The following is a 16,660-nucleotide window of genomic DNA, read 5'->3' as shown; positions in this document are numbered from 1 at the left end:
AGTGCCAAGGTTAATTCTCTGTTGCACTTTGAATGAAATCATCAAAATCTGGATTTTGCTTTATTCCGATTCCAGACTAGACTCCAACAGTGGCTCGGATACGGGACTGAAACCCTGAGCGGCATGGTAGCACAGTGGTTAGCACTGTTGCTTCACAGCACCAGGGTCCTGGGTTCGATTCCCGGCTTGGGTCACTGTCGGTGCGGAGTGTGCACGTTCTCCCCGTGTCTGAGGGATTTCCTCCGGGTGCTCCGGTTTCCTCCCACAAGTCCTGAAATTTGAACATTCTGAATTCTCCCTCCGTGTACCAGAACAGGCGCCGGAGTGTGGCGACTGGGGGCTTTTCACAGTAACTTCATTGCAGTGTTAATGTAAGCTTACTTGTGACAATAATAAAGATTATTATTATTACTATTATATTTTATTTTAATTTTGTAAGACTGAGGAAAGGATACCTCACTCCAGGAGTAATTTCACACAAAATAAAGATGGTATATTAAAACAAACATTATTACTGACATAGTATTAAAATATTTTTACGTAACACAAGGAAACAGTTTACAATACCCCTTAAACAATACTAATCAATACAGTGAATGCAATAACCCTTAACTGCTATCTTTATTCCCACTCAAACAGAAAAAACATCTCAGATCGCAATCCACTTTTAAATAGTTATCACTCAGGAATACCGGCTGCACAGAGATGTCTTGAATACTCCATATTGAGAAAGAGAGACTATCTGAAACTGCTTTAAGAAAGAGACCTGACCCCCTGTTAGAATACTGCAGTATCTCTGGCTGTATTTTTTCAGAAGTCCTCTCAGCTCAGCCAAAAACTAACCCTGAAAACCCCAATACCTGACTGCTTCAACCTTGGGCTCCTCCCATTAACTCCATCATCTCACTAAACCAGTCATTTTCAAACCCAGGGTCCCGACCCCAGGGTGGGTGTCGGGAGGGTTGCAGGACCATGTGTCGGCATTCCTGATCACGGGATGAAGTGCCCAATGGTGTTCCGCACACATGTTCCCCCCTCAGCAATGTGCTGGCCCAGATCCAGCGGGGCAGAACGTCTTCTCCTGATGTCAGCGTGCTGATCCTGGAGCAGTTATTTTTTAAATCGCTGGAGACTTCCAGCCTGGAGCGGTGGCAGAGAACAGGTCAACGTGCCCCAAACACTGACGTCACGTGTTCTGGGCACAAGAGAGATTCCTCCATTTTGCAGCTGCCAGCAGTGTTGGTGTGAGCTCCAGGGCCTCTGGTGAACAACCCATGAAGAAGAAGCTGAAAACAGGAACAAAGCAGCATAAAGATGACTACTTGAGGTGTGGGTTATTAAATGTGCCAATGCAGATCAAAGTGCATGTGTGTTATATACAGGGAAGCACTGGCAAATCAAAATTTAAAACCCTCAAAACTTCAAAGACAAGAGCGAGGACAAACCTCTTTAATTTGTTCACAGGACGCAGTGAGATCTTAAATCATCAGCTGAAGTCATTTTCAGAATTGTAACATTGAATAACAAAACAAGTGTGATTGTGAGGACCAAGCAAGCTCACCTGCAAATCAAAGGTAAGTGAAAACAGTGGGTCCCAAAGATCGGGCAGCGTGGGTCATGAAGGTCAGCAGGCGTGGATCGCGAAGGTCGGTCGGCATGGGTCCCAAAGGATGGTCGGTTGGTAAAAATGGTCCTGGGCAAAAAGGTTTGAAAAACACTTCACCAAACTAAACACAATGTGTGCAATTCAATGGAAAAATGTCAAAGTATAATTTTGGGCATATTTGGCAGGGCGTTTCATGACAGCTGTAATGTCAAGATGGAGACCGCTATTCAACGACATTTAGCCATTTTATTGGCCCTTGTGGAATTTCTCCCTGGTCGAGACCACACTTTGAAACTTTTCCGGCACTGGGGAGCTGAACTCGCCAGCAAGATCGGCTCCTGAGAGATCGGGCCGCCATTTTGAAAGGCTGCCCTGATCCCTATGTGAGATTGTGACCCCCCCCCCCCCCCTCCCCCACAGCCCCCTCTTCAGGACCCACCCCTTTTCATCCACCCAACCTTCCTGTGGCCCCTTCATGTCCCCTCAACCCCCACACTTGGGATTGCCAACCTAGCACCCAGGCACCCTGGCACTACCAGCCTGGCACCTGGGCAGTGTCTCTGGCACCCTGGCAGTGCCAACTGGGCATCCTGGCAGTGTCAGGATGGTACCACCAGGATGCCCAGTTGGCACTGACAGGGTGCCCAGGTGCCAGGAGAAGTACCGGGGTGCTACTCTGCCCTGTCCCCGACCATCCGGGGGGGGGGGGACTCTAATGGCTCCAAGACCCCCAAGGTACCATCATCCAGGTCCACGCTTGAGGAAACCAAAACTAATCAGCGCTTGGCTGAATTCTTGCCCTTGCGGCTGGTGACTCCTGGGGTGAACGTGGCTGCGGCATATTTAAATTACATTGATAACATTATCTGGATCGCACCCAGCGATCTTGATCCAGATCATGCCGGGCACAACACGGTGGCTGAATCACGTCCAATGTCTCAAATTAACTATTCCACAGGGAACCCTCTGAATACAAACAAACATCGATTACCCCAAACTTTTACAATACATTAGCTGCATCTCTAGGCCTAGCTCCCAAAAAGCCTAGGTTTTTTTAGGAGTTTTTAAAACACTACTGCAGCAGTTATACACACACACTGAATCAGGATTTTAACCTTTACTGGACCAAATACATATAAATAACCTTTATTGTCACAAGTAGGCTTACATTAACACTGCAATGAAGTTACTGCGAAAAGCTCCGAGATGCCACATTCCGGCGCCTGTTCGGGTACACAGAGGGAGAATTCAGAATTCTCAGCTGGTACGGGATTGAACCCGCCCTCCCGGCCTTGTTCTGCATCACAAATCAGTTGTCTACCCCACTGAGGTAAACCAGCCCGTATATAATATAATACAGTATAATACAATATATCTCAAATTCCCACATTCATTACATCTTTCTCTCCAGGTAATATTCCACTTTCAAAGAAAGCCCCTGATATCGCAGCCTCTGACATTACAACCCCGGTAATACAACCCCAATACTACAGTCCCTGATATTAAGCCTCTCTTATTGCCGTTTTCGAAATAGCACCATCAGATATTGTAGTGCCTCACATTACAGTTTCTGAAATTAATGTGGTCTCCGAGGTTCAAAAATATTACTGTCTAATATTAAACCTCTCATGAAATTCCAACCTTCGATATTAAAGTTTTAGATGCAGCACTCTCTGATATTACAGCATTTCATATTATACAATCAGATATTGAAGCTCTCAATATTGCAATGTTACAATCCTGATTCTGCAGCCCACAATATCCCAGCTGCTGATCTAGATCCTGATACCAGCTAGATTACAAGATTACAGTCCTAGATATTGCAACCCAACATTGCAGTTCTAGATATAGTGTAGCTGGGCAGTTACATCGCTCGATTGGCTAGTGGCTAGACAGTGAATAACGCCAAGTGTGCAGTTTTGACTGCTGCTCTGGCTGAGTCAGACTTGGGAACTGTCATTGATCCCTGAGAGTGGACGGTAACGGTAAACTATCACTGATGAAAATGGCTCAGGTGAAGCTTCAGCAGGGAAGGAGCCAAGGACTCTCCCTTCAGGAAGTGCACATGTGAATGTATGAGCACTACAATGCTACAGTTTAATGTGATGATATTGCTGTCCCTAATATATCAGGCCACAAATTTCATTTTCACAGCCCGAGGTGTTAAAGGTCTCTGACATCGCAGCTATTGATCCTGAACCTTGCACTGGAACTCCAGCTGAGTAAAGCCCAAATACATTTTTACAATAAATGCCCTTACCTGTGTTTAGCTGCCCATTCAGATGGGTTGGAGTTAGGTGTCTTACCACAAATTAGCATTAATTTTGCTTTGAAACAGTTCTACAGATAACAGATATTGTTGTGTTAATATAATCTTTATTAGTATCATAAGTAGGCTTACATTAACACTGCAATGAAGTTACTGTGAAAATCCCCTAGTCGCCACATTCCGGCCCCTGTGCGGGTACACTGAGGGAGAATTCAGAATGTCCAATTCACCTAAAAGCACGTCTTTCGGGACTTGTGGGAGGAAACCGGAGCACCCGAAGGAAACCCACGCAGACACGGGGAGAACGTGCAGACTTCGCACAGGCAATAATCCAAGCCGGGAATCGAACTTTGGACGCTGGCGCTGTGAAGCAACAGTGCTAACCACTGTGCGGCCATGCCGCAAGCACTGAACATAAATCATAAATCCAGATATTTGTCTTGATCCTTGGAGGGCATTTCCGTCCTGTAACAACAGCACAGGCACCATTGTGTTTTATAGGTTTGACTCCAAGGATGCTTTTCCAATGATGGAGCTTTAAAGGAGTTTACTTACAAGTAAAATATGATAATCATGGATATAGCACTGTGCAACAGCTCTGAGGCTGTCCGTTAAAATTCCCAATTGGCAAAAAAGTTAATTCAGTAAATTTGGGAATGAGCTAAGCCCAGAAAAGCTGCCACATTGTCGGAAAAGCATATTTGCTTCACCAATGTCCGTCACTGCCGTCTTTACCCAGCCTGGCCCGAGCCTGGCCACATTATATCGCGGACTTTGAGTGCCACTGGAGTAGTGAAAATGATGCTACATGACAAAAGTCACCACCCTCTCAGGGCAACAGGAGATGAGCAAGTAAGTGCAGCCTTACTCACACCTCAAAATCAAACAATGTATAAAGGGTTAGGTGCAGATGCAAAACTGCATATATTACACAATTATATGGAAAAAAAGGCATGGTTTTTGGGTGCAAGGTCTGCGTTGTGTCGGGAGTCTGGTGGTAAGACACCTGACTCCACACCCCATCTGAATGATTTTGGAACCAGCTCCTAAACCTCTGGTGGTGCGTTCTCTTTCTCAAGCCCTACATACAGTTGGAGACCTATTTCTCGTGTTATAGATAGCCCTATATATATATAGATAGACGTGTTATAGATAGCCCTACACCTTCATAAAGGGGAGCTACACAAAAATGTTGCTGCAGTTGTATTTCGTGCAAACTTAACACCAGGGCAGGTCTAGGGAATCAGACTGATGGGCCCAGTGCTGGATGGTTCCTTCCTGCAGGAAGCCAGGAGGAGAGATGCTGTGATCCCATGGGGAGCCAGGAGAACCTCAGGGAACACCCTCAGGAGGGAATGGGAACATGTGGCCAAGAAGGTTAACTTCTCGAGTCCGGATCTAAGGACCTGGCAGCTGTACCACAAGAGGTCAAATGATTTCATGCGGGTGGCTAAGATTAGTGAATGCATCTGCACAGGACATTTCCTAATCAACACACCACTAACCTTTGATGCTGCTCAATGCACTCCACTCCCAACACCCACTCAGATCCTGAACCTGGCATTCAGGATTCATTGCCAACATCCGACTAGTCTACCTCACCCTCACACACACCTCAATGATGCCAGACTCACACCCTGTTCCCACTGTGTTCACATCCCAAATATATATCATCCAAACACAATGGTACAGAACCATTGACATTCTTCCCTCTTGCACAATATAAGGAGCAAAGCAGAGAAGGTGGACACATCTCCTTAGCCCCATGGAGATGTTTTTCAGAATCATGGGCCAGCTCCGATGGAGCCTCCGTCATCTGAGATCCCTGAGAACATCGAAGATGACAACATCTTCGAGCGTGTCCCTTCTCAACTCGCAGCACATCTTCGTCCTGCTAGTTGGTGTGATGAGCAAGCAGCTGATGGTATCACCATGAACCTCTTGGTTCACACCTCAGTATCATCCTCACAATAACCTTTACAAGCACCCAAAAACTGCCTTCTGCCCAGGCAGAGGGGGCGCAGAAGGAGGAAAGAGAGCACATCACTGATGAAGAAGCTTTGTTACAAGATCTGACATTTGCAGCCACCAGCTCAGGCACAAAAACTAAAGTAACGGAAAGGGAGGAGGTTGGATCTCAGAACAAGACCAGACTCAATGTCACTGGTTGTAGGAGCTGTATCCTCCATAGCCGCAGCCTCCCCGGCCCCGGGAGTAACCGCTTTGAGGCTGGTGTAGAGTTGGGATATGTGTATATCATGTGCTGAGAGAGTGGTTTGTGGGTAAGCTCGTTGCAGTCATTATCCAGAGGTTCGGATTAAAGCTCTGTAGTCAAGAGTTCAAATCCCACCACAAGGTTTTTAATAAGTAGGGGAATTAAGCGTTACAGAGAGAAGGCAGGAAAGTGGACTGAGTGAGTCAGCCATGGTCTTATTTACTGGCAGAACAGCCTCGAAGGGCTGAGTGGCCTATTCCTGTTCCTATTTCTTGTGGTCTTATGGTGCAATAACCCCAGATCTAATTTTCCTTCAAGTCTAGCAGTAGAATAAATGGGTTTATTCTAATAAATGGGCCACTGCTGGCCATATTAGCAATCAAACCAAGTGGGAGGGTGGGATATGGGATGAGCGTTTTAGATTAGATGCCTTTGTAATCCTATTCCTTTGACCCTAATTAATGTTCAAGGATGAAGGGTCCCTCAATTTGAACTCGGCGGAGTCAGTTGTCCTTCCCTAGGTGAGATGTTAAATCCTCGTCCCACCTGTCATCTCAGGTGAATGAAGAAGATGACAGCACGATTCCGTTGAAGAAATGAAATGAAAGTGGCTGATTGTCACAAGAAGGCTTCAAATGAAGTTACTGTGAAAAGCCCCTAGTCACCACATTCCGGCACCTGTTCAGGGAGGCTGGTACGGGAATTGAACCGCGCTGCTGGCCTGCCTTGGTCTGCTTTAAAAGCCAGCGATTTAGCCCTGTGCTAAACCAGCCCCTTGTTGTTCGCTTATCCTGTCAATTAATACCACAACAAACAGAATATCTAGTTATTCTAAAATTAAATGTTTCCAGGGTACTTTGTTCACAAATGAGATTCTCTGTATCTTACAATACACAGTGACTACACTTCAGCCTTGCAAAATGTTTTGGGATGTTCTGTGGATCATGAAAGTCGTTCCGTAAATGCAAGTATATCATTTTTTTCTTCTCTAGTAACCTGAGCTTAGCTTTAGGTGCACCAAGCTAAACCATCTCACCTTTTCCTGCTCGTTCTCTGTGACATGCTTCATTGCTCAGCGGTTTTTGACTTTTCAATCATCACTCTGAGCACAAACTGAGGTTTGCGATGAGTTGCAGAAAGTTGGGCGGGATTCTGTCAGCCCGGGGCTGGGCCGGAGAATCACCGCGACCGGGCCACGGCGCCCCGATGCCAGCACGCGGATCTCCGCAGAGCGGAGAATCGGTGCCATTGGCGGCGGCATGTTTGGCGCGGCACTGGTCACGGGCAGCTCTACGCGGCCGGCCCGCCGATTGTCGGGCCGCGATGGATCGAGCGGCCGTCGTGGAAACGCTGAGACCCGCCGGCGCCGTCCACACCTGCTGTCAGCCGGTGGGAACGCAGCGTGGAAAGGTCAGCTGGTGGCCTGTGTGGGGGGAGGGGGGCTCCGACCCCGGGGGCGGGCTCCGATGCAGTCTGGCCCCTGCGCCATGTTGCGTCGGGGCCAGCGCGTTGAAGGAGGCCACTGCGCATGCATGCATTGGCGCCGGCGCCAACGCATGCATGCACAGATCCTGCAGCACCCGGTTTGCGCTGGGATCTGCAGCTGGAGTGGCGCGAACCGTTCCAGTGCCGAGCTGGCCCCCTGCAGGGGCCAGAATTGGGCCTGGCAGCGGCTCATTCATGCCATCCTAATATGCAACGGCGTATACGGCGGCGTGGATACTCTGCCGCGGGATGAGAGAATCCCGCCCGTTATTCCTGATGAGCTCAAGAAATAAGGAATTCTCTCAATTGAAGAGCAAAGAAAGCTTCAGGACAAGGCCCATCTCCAGTTCTACCTCCATCACTAACTCGAGGTCCTGACCTACTTGGTGAAGAATGTGGGCAGCATTCAGTGACCATGTGGCACCTGGCGCAGAGCCAGGCAAACAGTTGAATCACAGCAGAGCCCCAAATTGGGTTCCGCGTCGTGTGCCAGATTGACCGCGAGTCACCTGACTCGATCCACCCAGTGCGATTGAGATTGGATCCAGATCTGCATATTTAAATGAGCCATTAGTCTTAATTAAGTACCCGACCACCATAAGCACCCAGCGCCCAGCAGTCAACGGCTGTGCCTGCGAGACCTCGCCAGGGTGTCAGTTAGCACTTGTTTCCATAAACGTGGACAAGGCATGACTGAGGGAGTCTCGCAGGCCATTAGCGACCCCCAGGTGGTCGGGGGCAGGGCAGGGTGGTGCCCTAGCACTCCCTCTGGAACCTGGGCAACTTGGCACTTGTCGCCTGGAACCCTGGCAGTGCTACCTGGGCACTCTGGCAGGCTGCCAAGCTGGCAGTATTAACGTGCTCAAGTGCCAGGTTTCCAGTGCCAGGGGTCAGGCCCATTGCCTTGCCCATAAGAGAGGGGTAAAGGAGGGTTCAATGGCCCCAGAAAAGGTTGGGAGATGGGTGGGGGCTGGAAGCCGGGGTCTGCAGATCAGGACAGCTGTCCAAAATGGTGCCCCACTTTGCGAGGATCTGGTCCTGTTGGTGAGATCAGCTCACTCGGGCAGGACAGCTGCCTAAGTGTGGCCTTGGCAGCGGGAAACTCCCCAAGCCAAACAAAACAACAAAGTGCTGTTGAATAGTGGGGTGATTCTCGGCGCTCCAAGTCTGGTTAAGAACTTAGAGGACCAGGTGCAAGGTCCCCTAGCGAGCGGGTTCAGCCGTGTGTTTGCCGGCACTCGCAGTGCCAAGAAACACCTGGCACTTCAACGCGACTCTCGTTTTGAATAAGGGGCCTGAACAGGGAATGCGCGGCCGTTTTGTACAATGGAGAGCCCCGCTCGCTGGAACTCCCCATTGAAGCGAGAATGGCGTCCCGATCTCTGAGGCCCCCAAACGAATCCCCGACCTCGCCCCACCCCCCCCCGCAGCTGAACACAATGGAAGTGTCCCCAACCCACCCCTCCCGCGCCGCCCCCACACCCACCATGGGGAACCCCGGCCCGATCACGCGTGCAAAAACACCCCAGCTGGCACCCATGTGGAACTGCCAAGGTGCCAGACTGGCAGTGCCAAGGTACCCAGGTGGCACCAGCAGTGCCAGGACACTACCCTTCCCAAAAGGCATGCAGCTGGGGGACGCCCCTTGGAGACCCCCACGAGTGTCGTTCCGGCTGGTCCCCATCTTTAGGGACCAGTTCCAAACAGCGCTCCCCCAAGGCCCGCGAGGTAAAGTGATTGAATCCCAAAGCCTCAGGTACCTCGGGAATCTACACATTACAGTGAGGCTTAGTGCCTCGCTCTAATATGCAGGTCTGCCAAAACAGTGATTGAACCTTGCGAGGCGTTGCGAGCCAGGTAGATCCCGGGAGCGGGGTCTCCCGGTTTTCAACGACCACGCGGCACCACAGCGAGCTGATTTTCCAGCGTGGCCATAGGATCGTGCCCCAGATTTAACGTGAGTCTAACCAGAACTTTGCAGTGCGTTTTATATCAGTATCACCAGATTTTTGTTAGATACTAGCTGTTTCCAATTTGAAGGAGGGGAGACTGCAGGCTTACACAGCCCATAAGATGATTGATTAATGGTACAATCAAGAATGTGTCAAATCAACCATTAGCTAAATAACAGGCTGGAGGGATTTTAATTTGAAAAGACACTCTTGACTAGAATTGGAACGTCATAAATGCGTGATCCAGGACTGGATCTAATAGCTACATGAGCAAAAAGAGCGAAGATTAATTGTCGATGTGTTCTGAGAATGTAACAGGTGAAGAGGATAGGTACAGAGCAGAGTTCACAAACGTGTCGAAAAATTCTGGGAAGTTATTCTGAACTTTAGTGAAAGCATAAAGTAAATTCTTTGTGCTAACTCATTCAATCAGCTTCTTATGGAGATAATGGGCACAAATTAACCACCGTGTTGTGCCCGGCACGCATCTGGGAGCGCCGGGTAAATAGCGGTCGAAGCCAAAATCGAGATTCGTGCAGGGCACGAACCAGTTTGCAAATGACTCGACCCACTCCTGATGGTGAGTTCCGGATCGCAGCCAAAAATGGCGAGCACTTAATTAACCCTCATTTACATTCAATTTCAATATCATTAGCGAAATTGAAGTCGAATGTAACGGCCGACAGGGAATTATCCGGCTCCCCAGCAAGAAATGACATGGGCGTCGTTTTGTACTCCTTTTAAAAAATGCGAAGCTGGAGCAATGGCTGCTGAGGGGAAGTGAGGAGGTGAGTAGCCATTTCCATTTTCCAGCATGCTGCATGCAAGGGCACCAGAGCTGCTGGCTCAGTACTCGGAGTGGGGGTGGGGGTGGGGGGGAAACAGGGTGTTGGGCAATGTAGGTTGGGAGTCACCCTGGTCCGGTGGCCGGGGGGGGGGGGGGGGGGGGGGCTTATGATGGTGAGGCCTTCAAGCTATCTTTAAACATCTTTAAATATTGTGGAGATGCATAACAGAGGCAACCACTGCTGTGGTCTGTCTGTCCTACCAAATACTTCCAGGATAGAGCCCTGCTGTGGCTTCTATGATGAAAGTCAAATTCACTCCCTTGGTCTTTCAATGAGATAACAGACAGCATGTGCTGCAGAAGACTAGACTCCACGTACGGAGTGAGACAGTGCGGCCAAGTCCTGTGCCACGTCCTCGCAGTCTTGACGCTCCGTGGGGGAGGGGGGACACATGCTCCAAGTGGGTGTGAAGGTCACCGCAGTCCTCAATCTTTATGCCACCGGTTCATTCCAGGGCTCGATCAGGGACCTGTGTGACATTTCTCAATCTACAGCCCACAGGTGCATCCGAGAGGTCACAGATGCTCGTTATGAACAGGTATCCGACTTTATTACCTTTAAGTTAGATCAGGCCCAGCTAGATGCCCCAGCTGCAGGATTTGCTGCCATCGCTGGGATGCCCAAGATCCAGGGGGCAATCAATGGCACACATATCACCCTGCGCACAGAGGAGCATAAGGGAGTGCCCTCTATTAACAGGAAGGCATTCCACTTACTGAATGTTCAACTCTTGCGCGACCATCATGCAATATTCCAGCAACAGTACTGAAGACTTGTGGTCCAGGACTTACTGCACCCCTAGCCAAGCTGTTCCAGTACAGCTACAACACTGGCATCTTCCCAGCAATGCGGAAAATTACCCAGGTGTGTCCTGTATACAAGAAACAGGACAAATGCAATCCAGCCAATTGGGCGGTACGGTAGCGCAGTGATCAGCACTGTTGCTTCACAGCGCCAGGGACCTGGGTTTGATTACTGGCTTGGATCACTGTCTGTGCGGAGTTTGCACGCTCTCCCTGTGCCTGCGTGGGTTTCCTCCGGGTGCTCCGGTTTCCTCCCACAAGTCCCGAAAGACGTGGTTGTTAGTTGAATTGGACTTTCTGAATTCTCCCTCTATGCAACTGAACAGTCGCTGTTTCTCCCTCTATGTATCCGATTTTCACAGTAACTTCATTGCAGTGTTAATGTAAGCCTACTTGTGACACTAATAAAGGTTTATTTTTTATTTACTTTACCGTCCTATCAGTCTATTCTCCATCATCAGCAAAGTATTGGAAGGAGCCATCAACAGTGAACAAAAAACAAAGAAAAGTACAGCACAGGAACCGGCCCTTCGGCCCACAAGCCTGTGCCGACCATGCTGCCCGTCTGAACTAAAATCTTCTACACTTCCTGGGTCCGTATCCCTCTATTTCCATCCTATTCATGTATTGTCAAAATGCCCCTTAAACGTCACTATCGCATGCCGTATGCCTTCTTGACTACCTTCTCCACCTGTGTTGCCCCTTTCAGTGACCTGTGGACCTGTACACCAAGATCTCTCTGACTGTCAATACTCTTGAGGGTTCTACCACTCACTGTATATTCTCTACCTGTATTAGGCCTTCGAAAATGCATTACCTCCCATCTGCCATCTCGCCACCCAAGTCTCCAAACTATCTAAATCCTGCTGTATCCTCTGACAGTCCTCATCGCTATCCGCAATTCCACCAACCTTTGTGTCGTCCGCAAATTTTCTAATCAGACCAGTTACATTTTCCGCCAAATCATTTATATATACTACGAATAGCAAAGGTCCCAGCACTGATCCCTGCGGAACACCACTAGTCACAGCCCTCCAATCAGAAAAGCACCCTTCCATTGCTACATCTGCCTTCTATGACCTAGCCAGTTCTGTATCCATTTGCTATCAAGTGGCACTTACTCTAGCATTGCTGCCTACGGCGCTGAGGACCTGGGTTCGAATCCCGGCCCTGGGTCACTGTCCATGTGGAGTTTGCACATTCTCCCCATGTCTGCGTGGGTTTCACCCCCACAACCCAAAGATGTGCAGGGTAGGCGGATTGGCCATGTTAAATTGCCCCTTAATTGGAAAAAATAATTGGGTACTCTAAATTTTATTTAAAAAGTGGCACTTGCTCAGCAATGACCTGCTCACTGACGCTCAGCTTGGGTTCCGCCAGGGTCATTGAGCTCTGACTTCATTGCAGCCTTGGTTCAAAAATGGACAAAAGAGCTGAACTCCAGAGGTGAGGTGAGAGTGACTGCCCTTGACATCAAGGCAGCATATACTGGAGTCAATGGGAATCAGGGGGAAAACTCTCCACTGGTTGGAGTCATACTTGGCACAAAGGAAGATGGTTGCGGTGGTTGGAGGTCAATCATCTCAGCTCCAGGACATCACTACAGGAGTTTATCAGGGAAGTGTCCTAAACCCGACCATCTTCAGCTGCTTCATCAATGATCTCCCTTCCATCATAAGGTCAGGGGCGGAATTCTCCCGTACCCGGCGGGGCGGGGGGACCCAGCGGGACGGAGTGACGTGAACCACTCTGGCGTCGGGCTGCCCCAAAGGTGCGGAATCCCTTCACCTTCAGGGGCTAGGCTGGTGCCGGAGTGTTTTGCGCCCCGCTGGCCGGCGTGGAAGGCCTTTGGCGCTGCACCAGCCGGGGCCGAAGGGACTCCACCAGCCAGCACGGGTCCGTGCATGCGCAGGAGCGTCAGCGGCTGCTGACGTCATCCCCGCGCATGTGCAGGGGGGTTTACATGGCCGGTGCGTAGGAAAAGAGTGCCCCCACGGGCCCATGGGCCCCGATCACGTGCCAGGCCACCGTGGGGGCACCCCCCCGGGGCAAGATCACCCCGCGCCCCCCCAGGACCCCAGAGCCCGCCTGCGCAGCCAGGTCTGCCGGTAAGGGACCAATTCCAATTTGCACCGGCAGGACCTGCATAGAACGAGCGGGACTTCGGCCCATCACTGGTCATTCCCGCCCCTGCCAATTCTCCGGTGCCGGGAGAATTCGACGGGGGTGGGATTCACGCTGCCCCCCCCCCCCCGGCGATTCTCCGACCCAGCGTGGGTTCGGAGAATCCCGCTCCAGAAGTCAGATGTTTGCAGATGACTGCACAATGTTCAACACTATTCACAAATCCTCAGACACTGAAGCAGTCCATTTTCCAAATGCAGCAAGACCTGGACAATATTCAGGCTTGGGCTGTCAAGTGGCAAGTTACATTCATGCCACACAAGTGCCAGGCAATGACCATCTCCTACAAGAGAGGATCTAACCATCACCTCTTGACATTCAATGGCATTACCATCACTGAATCCCCACAATCAGCATCCTGGAGGTTACCATTGGTCAGAAACTGAACTGGACTAGCCATGTTAATATTGTGGCTACCAGGGCAGATCAAAGGCTAGGAATCCTATGACGAGTAACTCACCTCCTGACCCCCCCCCCCCCCAAAAGTCTGTCCACCATCTACAAGGCACAAGTCAGTAATGTATTGGAACACTCTCCACTTGCTCCAACAACGCTCACGACTGTGGGGTAAAATTTGGCTCCAACTCCATCGACAAGTTTGCTGATGACACAACTGTAGTGGGTCGAATCTGAAACAACAATGAGTCAGAGTACAGGAGGGAGATAGAGAACCTAGTGGAGTGGTGTAATTACAATCTCTTCCTCAATGTCAACAAAACTAAACGGTTGGTCATTGACTTCATGAAGCAGAGTCTGCATCAATGGTGTCGAGGTGGAGATGGTTGACAGCTTCAAATTCCTAGGTGTGCACATCACCAACAATCTGTCCTGGTCCACACACATCGACGTTACAACCATGAAAGCACAATAGCGCCTTTACTTCCTCAGGAAACTAAGGAAATTCAGCATGTCCACATTGACTCTTACCAATGTTTGTTGATGCACCATAGAAAGCATCCTATCTGACTGCATCACAGCCTGGTATGGCAACTGCTCTGCCCAAGACCGTAAGAAACTTCAGAGAGTCATGAACACAGCCCAGTCCATCACACAAACCCACCTCCCATACATTGACTCAATCAACATCTCTTTCTGCTTTAGGAAAGCAGGGAGCATAATTAAAATCCCCTCCCACCTCCTCTCTTCCAACATCTTCCATCGAGCAGGAGATACAAAAATCTGAGAACACGCACAAACAGATTCAAAAACAGCTTCCTCCCCACTGTTACCAGACTCCTAAATGACCCTCTTATGGACTGAACTGATCTCTTCACACAATTCAAGAAGCCAGACACTTTCCAGGGCAAAGCAGCCCGCCAAATTGTAATGGCGAGAATCTAGTGGGGGCTCATTTTTGACACTAAATGCCATTGAATAGAGGCCGTGATCTCGCCAACGCGGCCATCAAGAAACATCGCGCCAAACCTGACCAAAATGCCTCTTAGAAATGTTTCAATTGGGGCTGGTTTAGCTCACCAGGCTAAATCGCTGGCTTTTAAAGCAGACCAAGCAGGCCAGCAGCACGGTTCGATTCCCGTACCAGCCTCCCCGGACAGGCGCCGGAATGTGGCGGCTAGGGGCTTTTCACAGTAACTTCATTGAAGCCTACTCGTGACAATAAGCGATTTTCATTTCAATTGAATCAAGCCCCTTTTGTGTTTCAGATGTGATTGAAATATCATACCAGACAAGGAACTATCAATTGAGTTTATTTGTTATCTACACCTTCTGTGCATGCTGGACATGTTAAAGGAGACCACTTTTCAACTCAGCAGGGTCCCATTCTTGACCTGAGTTGATAAGTGTAGTTTTATCAAGGAGTAAGTTTTATTAGCAGATTTAGAAGCGCAGTCGAAATCCTAATGCCATAGTGGGGCACCTCATTGAATTATTGGGATACATTCCTCCATAAAGCACAGAAAGAGTGCGAACATTGATTACAAGAGACTTAGACAGGTGTATAATAAAGGGGACAAAGAAGATTCCAAACATTGGCCCAATGTATGAACACAGAAGAGGAATGATACGCTATGTCATGTGTTATTTGTAATGGCATATGGGTTTGCTGGCTAGGCCAGCATTTATTGCCCATCCGTAGTTGCCCTCCAGAACGTGGTGGTGAGCCACCTTCTTGAACAGTTGCAGTCCCTGAGGTGTAGGTACACCCACAGTGCAGTTAGGGAGGAAGTTCAAGGATTTTGACCCAACAACAGTGAAGGAACAGCGATATATTTCCAAATCAGGATGGTGAGTGACTTGGAGCAGAAACTTCAGTTGGTGGTGTTCCCAGGAAGCTGTTGCTCTTGATAAATGCAAATTACTGGGGATGCTGGAATCAGAATGTCTACCTTATCTAAGCCTGTCATTACCTCGTACACCTTTATCAAATCGCCCCTCAATCTCTGGTGCTCCCAGGAGCACAACCTCAGCCTTTCTGACCCAACCTTCTAACTAACCATCCCCCCATTCTACCACCCCACCCCTGAAACCATTCTTGAAAATCTCTTCTAAACCCTCCCAAAGACCTTGACATCTTTCCTGAAGTGTGGCTACCTGAACGCGTTTGCAATTCTCTTGTCGGGGCATAATCGCAGCTTTATAATGGTTCAGTATAACCTCCTTGCTTTTGTACACAATGGTTCCTTTCAAGAAGTCCAAGATCCTCACCTTTGCTAACCACTCTACCAAAGGTCCGATGGCTCTGCAAACTCATTTCAAGGTACACTTTCATGCATTGTTGTCAGAACTACAGTGTCAAGTATAACATGAAAGCACATTCATCTACTTTTCCGGCTGAATGTGAATCAAGATGATTCTGAAGCTCAGATAACAAACATTGTACAGAGGGAATAGCCTTAGATTATATTCATGCTTTACAATTTTAATCAAAAGCAAGGGTTTTTTGAATTCCTGCATTATTAATAGGGAAAAAACAAGCAACTCCTATCCAGGGAATAATGTTAAAAGAATATGTTATCTGCATTATTCCTTCAATTATTTAGATACAGTGATCATTTGCTTTTTTTCCCTAAAGTTTTGGGTGGAATGCCATGTAGTTGTTACTAAAGGAAAATGCCTGTCAGAGTGTCTTACAGCTGTCTCGGATAGTATCCAATTTGATCAATGATATCTTCTGATACCTTAGCTGTTACTTTCAAGATTCAGAACTCCTCCTGGGATCAGATACAGTGATAGCAGATTGTCAGGTATCTGTGCAAACTTTAAACATGTGAGAACACCAGGGGTGGTATTATTATTTACACAAATATTTTCTCAGAGCTGTGAATGTACCACAAGA

At 48.8% G+C, this 16,660-nt stretch overlaps 1 long non-coding RNA gene across 2 annotated transcripts in view; it reads right to left on the bottom strand.

Annotated features, from left to right (window-relative positions):
• Window positions 1-16,660, bottom strand: part of LOC119969735 — a 33,162-nt gene that overhangs the window by 6,481 nt on the left and 10,021 nt on the right. The window contains exons 2-3 of one of the 2 annotated variants that reach the window (XR_005461454.1): window positions 1,562-1,693; window positions 1,237-1,286 (exon numbers count right to left, since the gene is read on the bottom strand). This is a non-coding gene — a long non-coding RNA (uncharacterized LOC119969735). Of the gene's footprint in view, window positions 1-1,236; window positions 1,287-1,561; window positions 1,694-16,660 lie in introns of those variants that run through there. The other variant, XR_005461455.1, reaches the window with a different exon arrangement.

Source organism: Scyliorhinus canicula, chromosome 7, assembly GCF_902713615.1.
Source record: "Scyliorhinus canicula chromosome 7, sScyCan1.1, whole genome shotgun sequence".
NCBI classification, from domain to species: Eukaryota; Metazoa; Chordata; class Chondrichthyes; order Carcharhiniformes; family Scyliorhinidae; genus Scyliorhinus; species Scyliorhinus canicula.
Note: the sequence above shows the minus strand (reverse complement) of the source record. Positions and strands in the feature narration are given on the sequence as shown.